Source organism: Rhinatrema bivittatum, chromosome 5, assembly GCF_901001135.1.
Source record: "Rhinatrema bivittatum chromosome 5, aRhiBiv1.1, whole genome shotgun sequence".
Lineage (NCBI taxonomy): Eukaryota > Metazoa > Chordata > Amphibia > Gymnophiona > Rhinatrematidae > Rhinatrema > Rhinatrema bivittatum.
This window is the reverse complement of record NC_042619.1, coordinates 332,907,133-332,919,649: the sequence shown is the minus strand read 5'-3', so window position 1 is coordinate 332,919,649 and position 12,517 is coordinate 332,907,133.

The window sequence follows — 12,517 nt, the reverse complement described above, 5'->3', positions numbered from 1 at the left end:
AAAATCCAGCGTACTTTTGTTTGCGCCTGATGCGCCAACAAAAGTACGCGAAGGCGCGCTTTTTGAAAATCTACCCCCATCTGTACAGCAGCCCCTGAGGCAGCTCCTGTGTGAGTGAAACTCGGCCAGAGTCGGGCAAGTTCCAATAAAGAATCTCTTGGTATACCGATCACTAGAGATGTGAATCGTGTGCCAGATCATCTTAACGATCAGATTCGGCTGGGGGGGGGGAAATCTGATCGTTAAGATATGTGAATTGGAATCGTTTCCGATTCCAATTCACATCGCCAATTTTTTTTTTAGGGAGGCCCGCACCGCTAAAAGAACAAAACCACCCGACCCTTTAAATCGACCCCACTCTCCCGACCCCCCCAAAACCTTTTAAAATTACCTGGTGCTCCAGGGGGGCCTCGGGGAGAGATCCAGGGGGGACTCGGGGAGAGGAGAGATCCAGGGGGGGCCTCGGGGAGAGATTTCCCGTTCCTAGGCATCAGCTGTTCTAAAAAAAAATGGCGCCGATGCCCCTTTGCCCTTACCATGTGACAGGGTATCCGTGCCATTGGCCGGCCCCTGTCACATGTTAGGAGCACTGGATGGCCGGTGCCATCTTTAAAGATGGCGCCGGCCATCTTTACTCATTAGCCCCTATTAGATGAGTAAAGATGGCCGGCGCCATCTTTAAAGATGGAGCCGGCCATCCAGTGCTCCTACCATGTGATTGATAGTTCATCTGTTTTGTTAATGTTATAGTTCTACCTACTTGCAAAGCCTGTATAAGAGAATTTTGTGCTCATAGCCATCCTAACCTTAACTTTTCTGGGAGGATATGACTACCATAGAGGTGGATTATGAAAATATTTTCCCAACTAAACTAGGGTTTTAACCGGGTACATCTATCCTGTTTAAATCGTGGGCCCTCTAACTGGCTAAATTTCTCAAGTCATATTCACAGGCAGCACAAATGTAGCCAGGCAAAACAGGGGTTGCCTTGAGACATTTTCCAGGATTTTCAATTGGTTTGCTCTATATTCAAATCTAGCCAGCTAATACCTGGATTTATCATTCTGCTATAAATATAACGGAATGATGAGCTGCAAAATAAAAAGGGGTGGGGGCAATAGTGAGCAGGCAGTGCACCACAGTGGTGCATTTTCACCCGCTGCGATTGTGGCCGTGCTGCTTACTATCGCCCCCATAGCACCAATGAAATAGCTGTAGCTATTTCCAGTGCTAATGTGCGATATATTATCGCCCGCTGCGCTACAGGGTTAGGGTGTTATTGCGTGCAATAACACCATAACACACGCAATAATGGCCCATTGCGATTTGAAAAATGACCTCCTAAATTTGGCAGATAAATCTAGAGCTTCAATAACAGCCCTAAATGTGTCTAGTCACCCTCTCCGCTAACCTGCAAGTATTAAAAGAGCTCCTGGTAGCATTCCCCTTTCCTTCCTAGCTATATAAATGTTTAAAAAGCTTCAGGGCAGCATGATTCACTCTGGCTTCCTTCTTCCCTACCTGGCAGTACATTAAGCAAACAGCAGCTGGGGCAGTGGGAGTCCCTCAGATTTTCTCTCATGTACAATTTTTGTTTTTAAGTATTGGGACTGTAGGAGTCCCCATGGTTCCTGCCCCCCCCCCCCCCCCCAACTAATGGTTAAAAAACGAAGAAGCAACACGGCTGCTCCCATCCTCCCCTCCATCCCTGCTGGCAAAAAAGAAAAAAATTATATGTAGGGGATTCCCTCCCTCCCCTTCTTTGCTGGCCAAAATGGATAAAGGATTGCTTGGGGATCTGCCCTTCTTTCTCCTGTCCTAAATAGCATACAGTCTTTGAGAATGGACCTCATTATTCATACTGTCATCCTTGCTTATATATTTCTTAGATGCTCTTGCATTGCAGAAAACTTGTCCATTTCTATGCTGTGACTTTATTCAGATCCATAAGCATTACAATTTTATTTTCTTTCCCTAGGACAGGCGCCATACCATGTCATTTTTCAGGATGTCCAATAACCGAGTGTATCTCAAGAGAAGAGTCACCATTGGTTTCAAATCAATTTTATTACTGACATTATGGTAATTTTCAAAGGCATTTTTGCAAACAAAACAGTATTTCACCTGAAGAAATGGCCTTTTAAAAAATTTGCCCTCCCCCTATATAGGTAAACTTATGTGCCTACTGCCTGTTTGCGGGTAAGGCTACTCAGGTTGAGTGGGGGCATTCCCAGGGTGGAGCTGGGGATAGGTTTGGACTTATGCTCATACCTCTGAATTTTCAAGAGGATGCATACATATTTCCCAAACCTTTCTGTGCACACAATAGCGGATGTACTTGTGTGTGGATCAATTTGGTGAGTTAAAGTGGACTGATGCACATAAATCCACTTTGAAAAGTGGTATGACTTCCATGCACATTTTGTAAGTTCTCTTTAAAAGCTGGTGTAACTTATGTGTGCATTTCCCATTTCATTTAGGCAGGCTGCTATAAAATTACCCCCTTTATGCACACTTTTGGTCTCAAAGTCCTTCATAAAGTGAATTTCCGGTAGCTTTAGCAAAAATGTCTCCATAGATGTCACTGGATCATTACCTTTCCCTCCCTTTAACCTCCCAAATTCTCAAATTGTTTCACTGACTCCTCTCATTGGAATCCTCAATCTCCGTTTTCGGTTTAGCAAGGCTTTTGACTTTAACCTGTAGCAGACTCACAGCATCTTCCAACAAGGAAACCTTTTCCTCCAGGTCATTCAATCTCTTGAAATAAAGCCATTTGCACTGTAAGGGAAGCCATTTCCATTTTAATTTCTTTTGTTGCATCAGGATTCTCGAGGGATTGCTGCTCCTTCATGATCATGGTAAGGGCAGTTTCAGTTTCCTTGCTAGCAACTATTCTCTGTGGTGATGAATGATTCTGTTTGGACCTTTTCACTCTGCTTCCATTTTAGCTGATTTGCTGTTGGCCATGACAGTTCTTGCTTAGAATAAGTATTTGGAAAAGCAGCAATTTTACTTACAGGGTTCACTGATTTTTTTTACTTGCACTTCAGAGAGCAGTTCTCTCACATGTTCACCCAATAGCAAGCACTATAGCAACCCCTAGAAATAAAAATTTGAAAGTCTAATAAGATTACACATTTCTCAGTCGTTTTTTGAATTTCTGTAATACCTAGAGTTAAAGATAATAAAAAGTTGATTACATTACCTGACTTGGTAAGCATTCAGAAAATAAATATAATCTTTGAAATTATTTATCTTTTATTGATTTTCAGAATTCTTTTCTATCACTTTTTCCTATTAAAAATGTTTTTGTACATTGCACGTCAATCAAATCTTTTGTCAAGTTGGCTGGACATTTGCAGTGGCAAATAATCAATGGCCATGAAGCAAACATTTAATATTACCAGAGAAATCCCATTAGTCACATGAAAATCAGCTCATTGTAGCTAAACAGACTGGAGGAGTAGCCTAGTGGTTAGAGCAGTTTGCTATGAACCAGGAGACCAGTGCTCAAGTCCCACTGTTGCTCCTTGTGACCAAGTCACTTTACCCTCCATTACCTCTGGTACAAACTTAGGCCTGGATTTATCAAAATGCACTAAATATCGCATGAGATAGGAAAAGGGGTGTATTTTATGGTAATATTCTATTTATCACAAAGTGTGCTATCTTAGCACGTCACATAGGTATTACACCAGAGTTACCCAGGTAGAGAGTCCATCAAGCTAGGTTGAGAGAACATTGTACAAATCTCATCTTTGGGTGAGTTTTCTCACTCCGAAGGACATCAAATCTTTACAAGAGTGTACTGTTCTGTTCGTATGTCCAAGTGGCCCCCAACCCCTACATTCCTACCTAAACCTCACCTTGAGTAACTAGGTGGGCCTCAAATAGAGGCATTAATACCTAACTACTAGAAGGGCCTTATAGCTAGATGCTCTCTCTCTCTCTCTCAGCTTAAAATAGTGAAAATGCTATTTGCAAAAACATCGCAAAGTGTGATAAAGCCATATCGCACAGCTTAATGCAAATGAAAAAGGTGTAGATAATTTCTGTGTTAAAACTGTGCAATATGGCTTTGCAAATTACAAAGCCAGCCCACTTGGGCAGAAATCCCGCCCCAAACTCCTCCCCTTTTCCTAATTTGCATTTTACCATGCATTTTGGTGCTTTTTGCATGCGGAAAACGCCATTAACACATGTGAACATGCCATATAGCACTTTGATAAATGACCCCCTTAGATTGTAAGCCCTCTGGAGATAGGGAAATACTTAAAGTACCTGAATGTAATCCACTCTGAAGTGCTGAAAAAAGTGTGAAAAGTGAAATATACATCAAAATAAATAAATAAATAAATTGTTATCCAGACTGAATTCAGCCTTTGTGAACTGGTTAAGTAATTACTTTAATATAGAGCCAGATTAATTCTTCCAAGCTCTGCTCTCAAGATGCTAGCATTTTTAGGAAGATACTACTGTCCACCTGGACAAAATGGTCAGACATGATGAAATGCTAAGAGAAATCAGGGAAGCTAACCAATTTGGCAATGCAATAATAATGGGAGATTTCTATTACCCCAATATTGACTGTGTAAATGTAACATCAGGACTTGCTAGAGACATAAAGTTCCTGGATGTAATAAATGACTGCTTCATGGAGCAATTGGTTCAGGAACCAATAAGAGAGGGAGCTATTTTAGATTTAATTCTTAGTGGAACGCAGTATTGGGTGATAGAGGTAACGGTGGTGGGGCACTTGGCAATAGTGATCATAACATGATCAATTATAAACTAATAACTGGAAGAGGGTCAATAAGTAAATCTACAGCTCTAACACTAAACTTTCAAAAGGAAACATTGATAAAATGAGGAAAATAGTTAGAAAAAAACTGAAAGGTGCAGCTGCAAAGGTTAAAAGTGTTGAACAGGCATGGACATTGTTTAAAAATACAATCCTAGAGGCACAGTCCAGATGTATTCCATGCATTAAGAAAGGTGGAAGGAAGGCAAAATGAATACCGTCATGGTTAAAAGGTGAGATGAAAGAAGCTATTTTAGCCAAAAAGACATCCTTCAAAAATTGGAAGAAGGATCCATCTGAAGAAAATAGGTTAAAACATAAGCATTGTCAAGTTAAGTGTAAAATATTGATAATACCTACGAAGAGAGAATTTGAAATAAAGTTGAACATAGAGGCAAAAACTCATAATAAAAACCTTTTTAAGTATATCCAAAGCATGGAACTGTGAGGGAGTCGGTTGGACCATTAGATGACCTAGGGGTTAAAGGGGCTCTTAGGGAAGATAAGGCCATTGCAGAAAGACTAAATGAATTCTTTGCTTCTGTGTTTACTAACGAGGATGTTGGGGAGATACCAGTTCCAGAGATGGTTTTCAGAGGTGATGAGTCAGATGAACTTAACCAAATCACTGTGAGCCTGCAAGATGTAGTAGGCCAGATTGACAAACTAAAGAGTAGCAAATCACCTAGACCAGATGGTATGCATCATAGGGTACTGAAGGAACTAAAAAATGAAATTTCTGATCTATTAGTTAAAATTTGTAACCTATCATAAAAAGTCATCCATTGCATCTGAAGACTGGAGGGTGGCCAATGTAACCCCAATATTCAAAAAAGGCTCCAGGGGCGATCCGGGAAACTATAGACCAGTGAGCCTGACTTCAGTGCTAGGAAAAATAGTGGAAACTATTCTAAAGATCAAAATCGTGGAGCATATAGAAAGGCATGATTTATTTTTTATTTATTTTTTATTTATTTTTTATTTTCTATGTATTCATCTTACAAACTTTATCAAGTATTAAGTTGAAAGGAAAAACATGTATTTTGTAACATTTTCAATATAAGAAGAAGAAAAGATTACACTTCCAAATAGTAACATGTATAGGTAAATATCCCATATCTCCTAGGAAACACATACTCACAATTACAAAGTTACAAATCATGCAGCAAGCCCACAATAAAGATCCAATATTTACCCAACCCAAAGAACTGATGCATTACTGAAGTAAATTGGCTACTAATGGGATACAGCATAATATAGTAAAAGGTCTATAGTTACAGTTTATGGAGTTTCTAAGCTAGCAGTTGGAGAAGAGTTAAACGGGGTTTTCTTTTTAATAGAAAGAAATATTAGCTGAATGGACTGGTAAAATAAATATGAAACCCCCTGATGTTTAATCAAACATTTACACGGATATTTTAAAAGAAATAATAAACCTAAATCAATCACTTTAGGCTTCAACATAAGAAACTGTTGTCTTCCTTTCTGTGTTTGCCTTGACAAATCAGGAAAAATTTGTATCTTATGATTCATAAACAGCTCTGATCGATGTAAAAAGTACCATTTAAAGACCCATTCCCTATCGGCTTCAAGTAGAAAAGTAACCACCAGCATTGATGACGTCGCTACATGTCGCTACACTCTTGTCAGGCTGATCCAGAACTGTAGATCAGGGGTGATGAGTCAGATGAACTGAACAAATCACTGTAAACCTGGAAGATGTAGTAGGCCAGATTGGCAAACTAAAGAGTAGCAAATCACCTGGACCGGATGGTATGCATCCTAGGGTTCTAAAGGAACTAAAAAATGAAATTTCTGATCTATTAGTTAAAATTTGTAACCTATCATTAAAATCATCCATTGTACCTGAAGACTGGAGGGTGGCCAATGTAACCCCACTATTTAAAAAAGGCTCCAGGGGTGATCAGGGTAACTATAGACCAGTAAGCCTGACTTCAGTGCCAGGAAAAATAGTGGAAACTATTCTCAAGGTCAAAGTCGTAGAGCATATAGAAAGACATGATTTAATGGGACACAGTCAACATGGATATACCCAAGGAAAGTCTTGCCTAACAACTCTGCTTCATTTTTTTGAAGGGGTTAATAAACATGTGGATAAAGGTGAACCAGTAGATGTAGTGTATTTGGATTTTCAAAAGGCGTTTGACAAAGTCCCTCATGAGAGGCTTCTACGAAAACTAAAAAGTCATGGGATAGGAGGCGATGTCCTTTCATGGATTACAAACTGGTTAAAAGACAGGAAACAGAGAGTAGGATTAAATGGTCAATTTTCTCAGTAGAAAAGGGTAAACAGTGGAGTGCCTCAGGGATCTGTACTTGGACCGGTGCTTTTCAATATATATATACATAAATGATCTGGAAAGGAATACGACGAGTGAGGTTATCAAATTTGCGGATGATACAAAATTATTCAGAGTAGTTAAATCACAAGCAGACTGTGATACATTACTGGAGGACCTTGCAAGACTGGAAGATTTGGCATCAAAATGGCAGATGAAATTTAATGTGGACAAGTGCAAGGTGTTGCATTTAGGGAAAAATAACCCTTGCTGTAGTTACATGATGTTAGGTTCCATATTAGGAGCTACCACCCAGAAAAAGATCTAGGCATCATAGTGGATAATACATTAAAATCGTCAGCTCAGTGTGCTGCAGCAGTCAAAAAAGCAAATAGAATGCTAAGAATTATTAGGAAGGGAATGGTTAATAGAACGGAAAATGTAATAATGCCTCTATATCGCTCCATGGTGAGACCGCACCTTGAATACTGTGTACAATTCAGGTAGCCGCTAGGGATGTGAATCGTTTTCCATATCGTCTTAACGATAGAAATCGTGTGGCAGGGCAAGAAAATCGTGTTAGGCACGATTTTTTAGTTAAAAAATCGTTAAAAATCGTTTTTTCCGATTAGTGCGCACTAACTCGAGTTAGTGCGCACTAACGGAGAGTTAGTACGCACTAACTGAAAATGATACAATTTGACACTTTTCAGGTCAGTTAAGGTCAGTTTAGGAATGAATATGTATTCCTATTGGCTGCCCTCTTATTTATTCATGTTACCAAGCTTCCCACTGACAGTATATGGGGGATGGGAAATGGAAACAGTTGGTAGCTTGACAAAACAAGTAATGTGATCAGTCAATGTGACTAGAACTTGTGCCCTAACCCTGATACCAAGGGTATTGTGATCTTCCTGCACACAGTGCCCTATTCCTGATACCGGGGGTGTTGGGATCTTCTTGCACACATCCCGGTATCAGGGATAGGGCACTGCATGCAGGAAGATCACAACACCCCTGGTATTAGGGATAGGGCACTGCGTGCAGGAAGATCACAACACTCCTGGTATTAATAGGGATAGGGCACTGCATGCAGGAAGATCACAACACCCCTGGTATCAGGGATAGGGCACTGTGTGCAGGAAGATCACCCCGGAGGAGTGAGGGTCAGGCAGCTCCCCCCTGTCTGTGAAGCCAGCCTCTCACTAGTAATGCAGGGAGGGAGCTGTCTCAGACTTCACCATCCTCCTCCCCCCCCCCCCCTCACCCACACACCTTTCACTAGCTGGGACATGGGGGAAGTCAGGAGTGAGGGTCAGGCAGCTCCCCCCTGTCTGTGAAGCCAGCCTCTCACTAGTAATGCAGGGAGGGAGCTGTCTCAGACTTCACCATCCTCCCCCCCCCCTCACCCACACACCATTCACTAGCTGGGACATGGGGGAAGTCAGGAGTGAGGGTCAGGCAGCTCCCCCCTGTCTGTGAAGCCACCCTCTCACTAGTAATGCAGGGAGGGAGCTGTCTCAGACTTCACCATCCTCCTCCCCCCCCCCCCTCACCCACACACCATTCACTAGCTGGGACATGGGGGAAGTCAGGAGTGAGGGTCAGGCAGCTCCCCCCTGTCTGTGAAGCCAGCCTCTCACTAGTAATGCAGGGAGGGAGCTGTCTCAGACTTCACCATCCTCCCCCCCCCCCCCCCTCACCCACACACCATTCACTAGCTGGGACATGGGGGAAGTCAGGAGTGAGGGTCAGGCAGCTCCCCCCTGTCTGTGAAGCCAGCCTCTCACTAGTAATGCAGGGAGGGAGCTGTCTCAGACTTCACCATCCTCCTCCCCCCCCCCCCCTCACCCACACACCATTCACTAGCTGGGACATGGGGGAAGTCAGGAGTGAGGGTCCGGCAGCTCCCCCCTGTCTGTGAAGCCAGCCTCTCACTAGTAATGCAGGGAGGGGGCTGTCTCAGACTTCACCATCCTCCCCCCCCCCCCCTCACCCACACACCATTCACTAGCTGGGACATGGGGGAAGTCAGGAGTGAGGGTCAGGCAGCTCCCCCCTGTCTGTGAAGCCAGCCTCTCACTAGTAATGCAGGGAGGGAGCTGTCTCAGACTTCACCATCCTCCCCCCCCTCACCCACACACCATTCACTAGTTGGGACATGGGGGAAGTCAGGAGTGAGGGTCAGGCAGCTCCCCCCTGTCTGTGAAGCCAGCCTCTCACTAGTAATGCAGGGAGGGAGCTGTCTCAGACTTCACCATCCTCCCCCCCCCCCCCTCACCCACACACCATTCACTAGCTGGGACATGGGGGAAGTCAGGAGTGAGGGTCCGGCAGCTCCCCCCTGTCTGTGAAGCCAGCCTCTCACTAGTAATGCAGGGAGGGAGCTGTCTCAGACTTCACCATCCTCCCCCCCCCCCCTCACCCACACACCATTCACTAGCTGGGACATGGGGGAAGTCAGGAGTGAGGGTCAGGCAGCTCCCCCCTGTCTGTGAAGCCAGCCTCTCACTAGTAATGCAGGGAGGGAGCTGTCTCAGACTTCACCATCCTCCCCCCCCCCCTCACCCACACACCATTCACTAGCTGGGACATGGGGGAAGTCAGGAGTGAGGGTCAGGCAGCTCCCCCCTGTCTGTGAAGCCAGCCTCTCACTAGTAATGCAGGGAGGGAGCTGTCTCAGACTTCACCATCCTCCCCCCCCCCTCACCCACACACCATTCACTAGCTGGGACATGGGGGAAGTCAGGAGTGAGGGTCCGGCAGCTCCCCCCTGTCTGTGAAGCCAGCCTCTCACTAGTAATGCAGGGAGGGAGCTGTCTCAGACTTCACCATCCTCCCCCCCCCCCCCCCTCACCCACACACCATTCACTAGCTGGGACATGGGGGAAGTCAGGAGTGAGGGTCAGGCAGCTCCCCCCTGTCTGTGAAGCCAGCCTCTCACTAGTAATGCAGGGAGGGAGCTGTCTCAGACTTCACCATCCCCCCCCCCCCCTCACCCACACACCATTCACTAGCTGGGACATGGGGGAAGTCAGGAGTGAGGGTCAGGCAGCTCCCCCCTGTCTGTGAAGCCAGCCTCTCACTAGTAATGCAGGGAGGGAGCTATCTCAGACTGGTATCAGGGTTAGGGCACTGTGTGCAGGAAGATCACAACACCCCTGGTGCCAGGGTTAGGGCACTGTGTGCAGGAAAATCACTTAAAATCTACACTTACCAACAATCAATTACATATATTTGAACTGTGTACAGTTCCAGCCAGGACCATCTTTCTAAAATGCACAGTGATTGGCAAATTCAACATGCACTAGCATTTCAGGTGCCTGCTAACAAAAATAATAAACAAACAAGTTCTAGTCACGTGAGTGCTGATCATTACATTACTTTTTTTGTCAAGCTTCCAACTGTTTCCATTTCACATCCCCTCAACCATTACCTCAGTGTTAGCCTTGGTAACATCAATAGATAAGAGCACAGCCAGCCAATAGGAATACATATTCATTCCTAAGTGACCTTTACTGACCTGGGAAGTGTGAACACTTTGTTTCATTTTCTGTTGGTGTTCGTTAGTTTCCAGTTCCATTTCCCATCCCCCCAACCATCACCTCAGTGGTAACCTTGGTAACATCAATAGATAAGAGGGCAGCCAGCCAATAGGAACACATATTCATTCCTAACTGACCTTCAGTGACCTGGAAAGTGTTTATTTGTATCATTTTCAGTTAGTGCGCACTAAATCGAGTTAGTGCGCACTAACTGGGAGTTAGTGCGCACTAACTCCCGTTAGTGCGCACTAACACGATTTAACGATTTTTAACGATAAATCGTTAGAATTTCTGTTGTATCGTGTTCTATAACGATTTAAGACGATATTAACATTATCGGACGATAATTTTAATCGTTGAAAAACGATTCACATCCCTAGTAGCCGCATCCCAAAAAAGATATAGTTGCGATGGAGAAAGTACAGAGAAGGGCAACCAAAATGATAAAGGGGATAGAACATCTCCCCTATGAGGAAAGGCTGAAGAGGTTAGGGCTGTTCAGCTTGGAGAAGTGACGGCTGAGGCGGGATATGGTAGAGGTCTTTAAGATCATGAGAGGTCTTGAATGAGTAGATGTGACTCGGTTATTTACACTTTGGAATGGACTAGGGGGCATTCCATGAAGTTAGCACATAGCACATTTAAGACTAATCGGAGAAAATTCTTTTTCACTCAACGCACAATAAAGCTCTGGAATTTGTTGCCAGAGGATGTGGTTAGTGCAGTTAGTGTAGCTGGGTTCAAAAAAGGTTTGGATAAGTTCTTGGAGAAGTCCATTAATGGCTATTAATCAATTTTACTTAGGGAATAGCCACTGCTATTAATTGCATCAGTAGCATGGGATCTTCTTACTGTTTGGGTAATTGCCGGGTTCTTGTGGCCTGGTTTTGGCCTCTGTTGGAAACAGGATGCTGGGCTTGATGGACCCTTGGTCTGACCCAGCATGGCAATTTCTTATGTTCTTATGCGGAAATGTCCAATTTAGGAGATTCTCCCGAAGTTAATACTTGAAAGTTATTGGTATCAACTTGACCTTTCTTCACAGGGGGGATATAATATGCCTTTGAAATTATTGGGAGCATAGCTTTTGTAATTTTTAATACCTCAATCATATACTTTCTCCAAGTATCTTTAAGTGCAGTATATGGAGTTTTGGAAAGTTAATACACCTTAAATGTTTTGCACGCAGTTGGTTCTCCATGTATTCAACTTTAGATTGAAGAATTTGATTTTCTTTTATCAGTTCCTGTTGAACATTTATAGTGCTCTCCATTTTAAACTCAAGGGTATGTAATTGTTGTTTGCTTCCAGCTATTCCCTGTTCAGCTACCTCTAAATGATTATCCAACTCTTTCATAGTGTTTGTAATGTTAAGCACTTGAGTTGTAATATTTAAATTCAATACTTGAATCACCTCCCATATCATATCAAGGGAGAAAACTTGAGGTCTTACCAACTCTTGATAGGAAACAGGTAAATGCTCGACCAGGCTCTTCTTTTCCTGCTGCCATTCCTCTCCAGCTGCATCTTCTCCTGTTATCCGACAAGTTTGAAAATGTGCTGAGGTTCCTTCCCCCCACCAGCATGAGCTCCGGCAGAGATTTCCGTAAGGCACAGATCTCTGGTGCCTCCGACTTTCCTCACAATTGGCAGGCTCGTCTCAGCGCGGGATTTGGAGGAGGAGAACTCTCCTCCGGTGATAGAGATGTTAATAGTTCTAGTCCATGCTCAGGCTCATCTTCCCCCGAGCCGCAGCCAGCAAACTCACTACTGGAGTGCCTGCTTCCTAGCGGATGTGGGCATCCATAGGGCCCACCACAGTTTATGTCAAGGGGGGCTCTGAAGCCATGCACCCCCTAGCCCTTCTC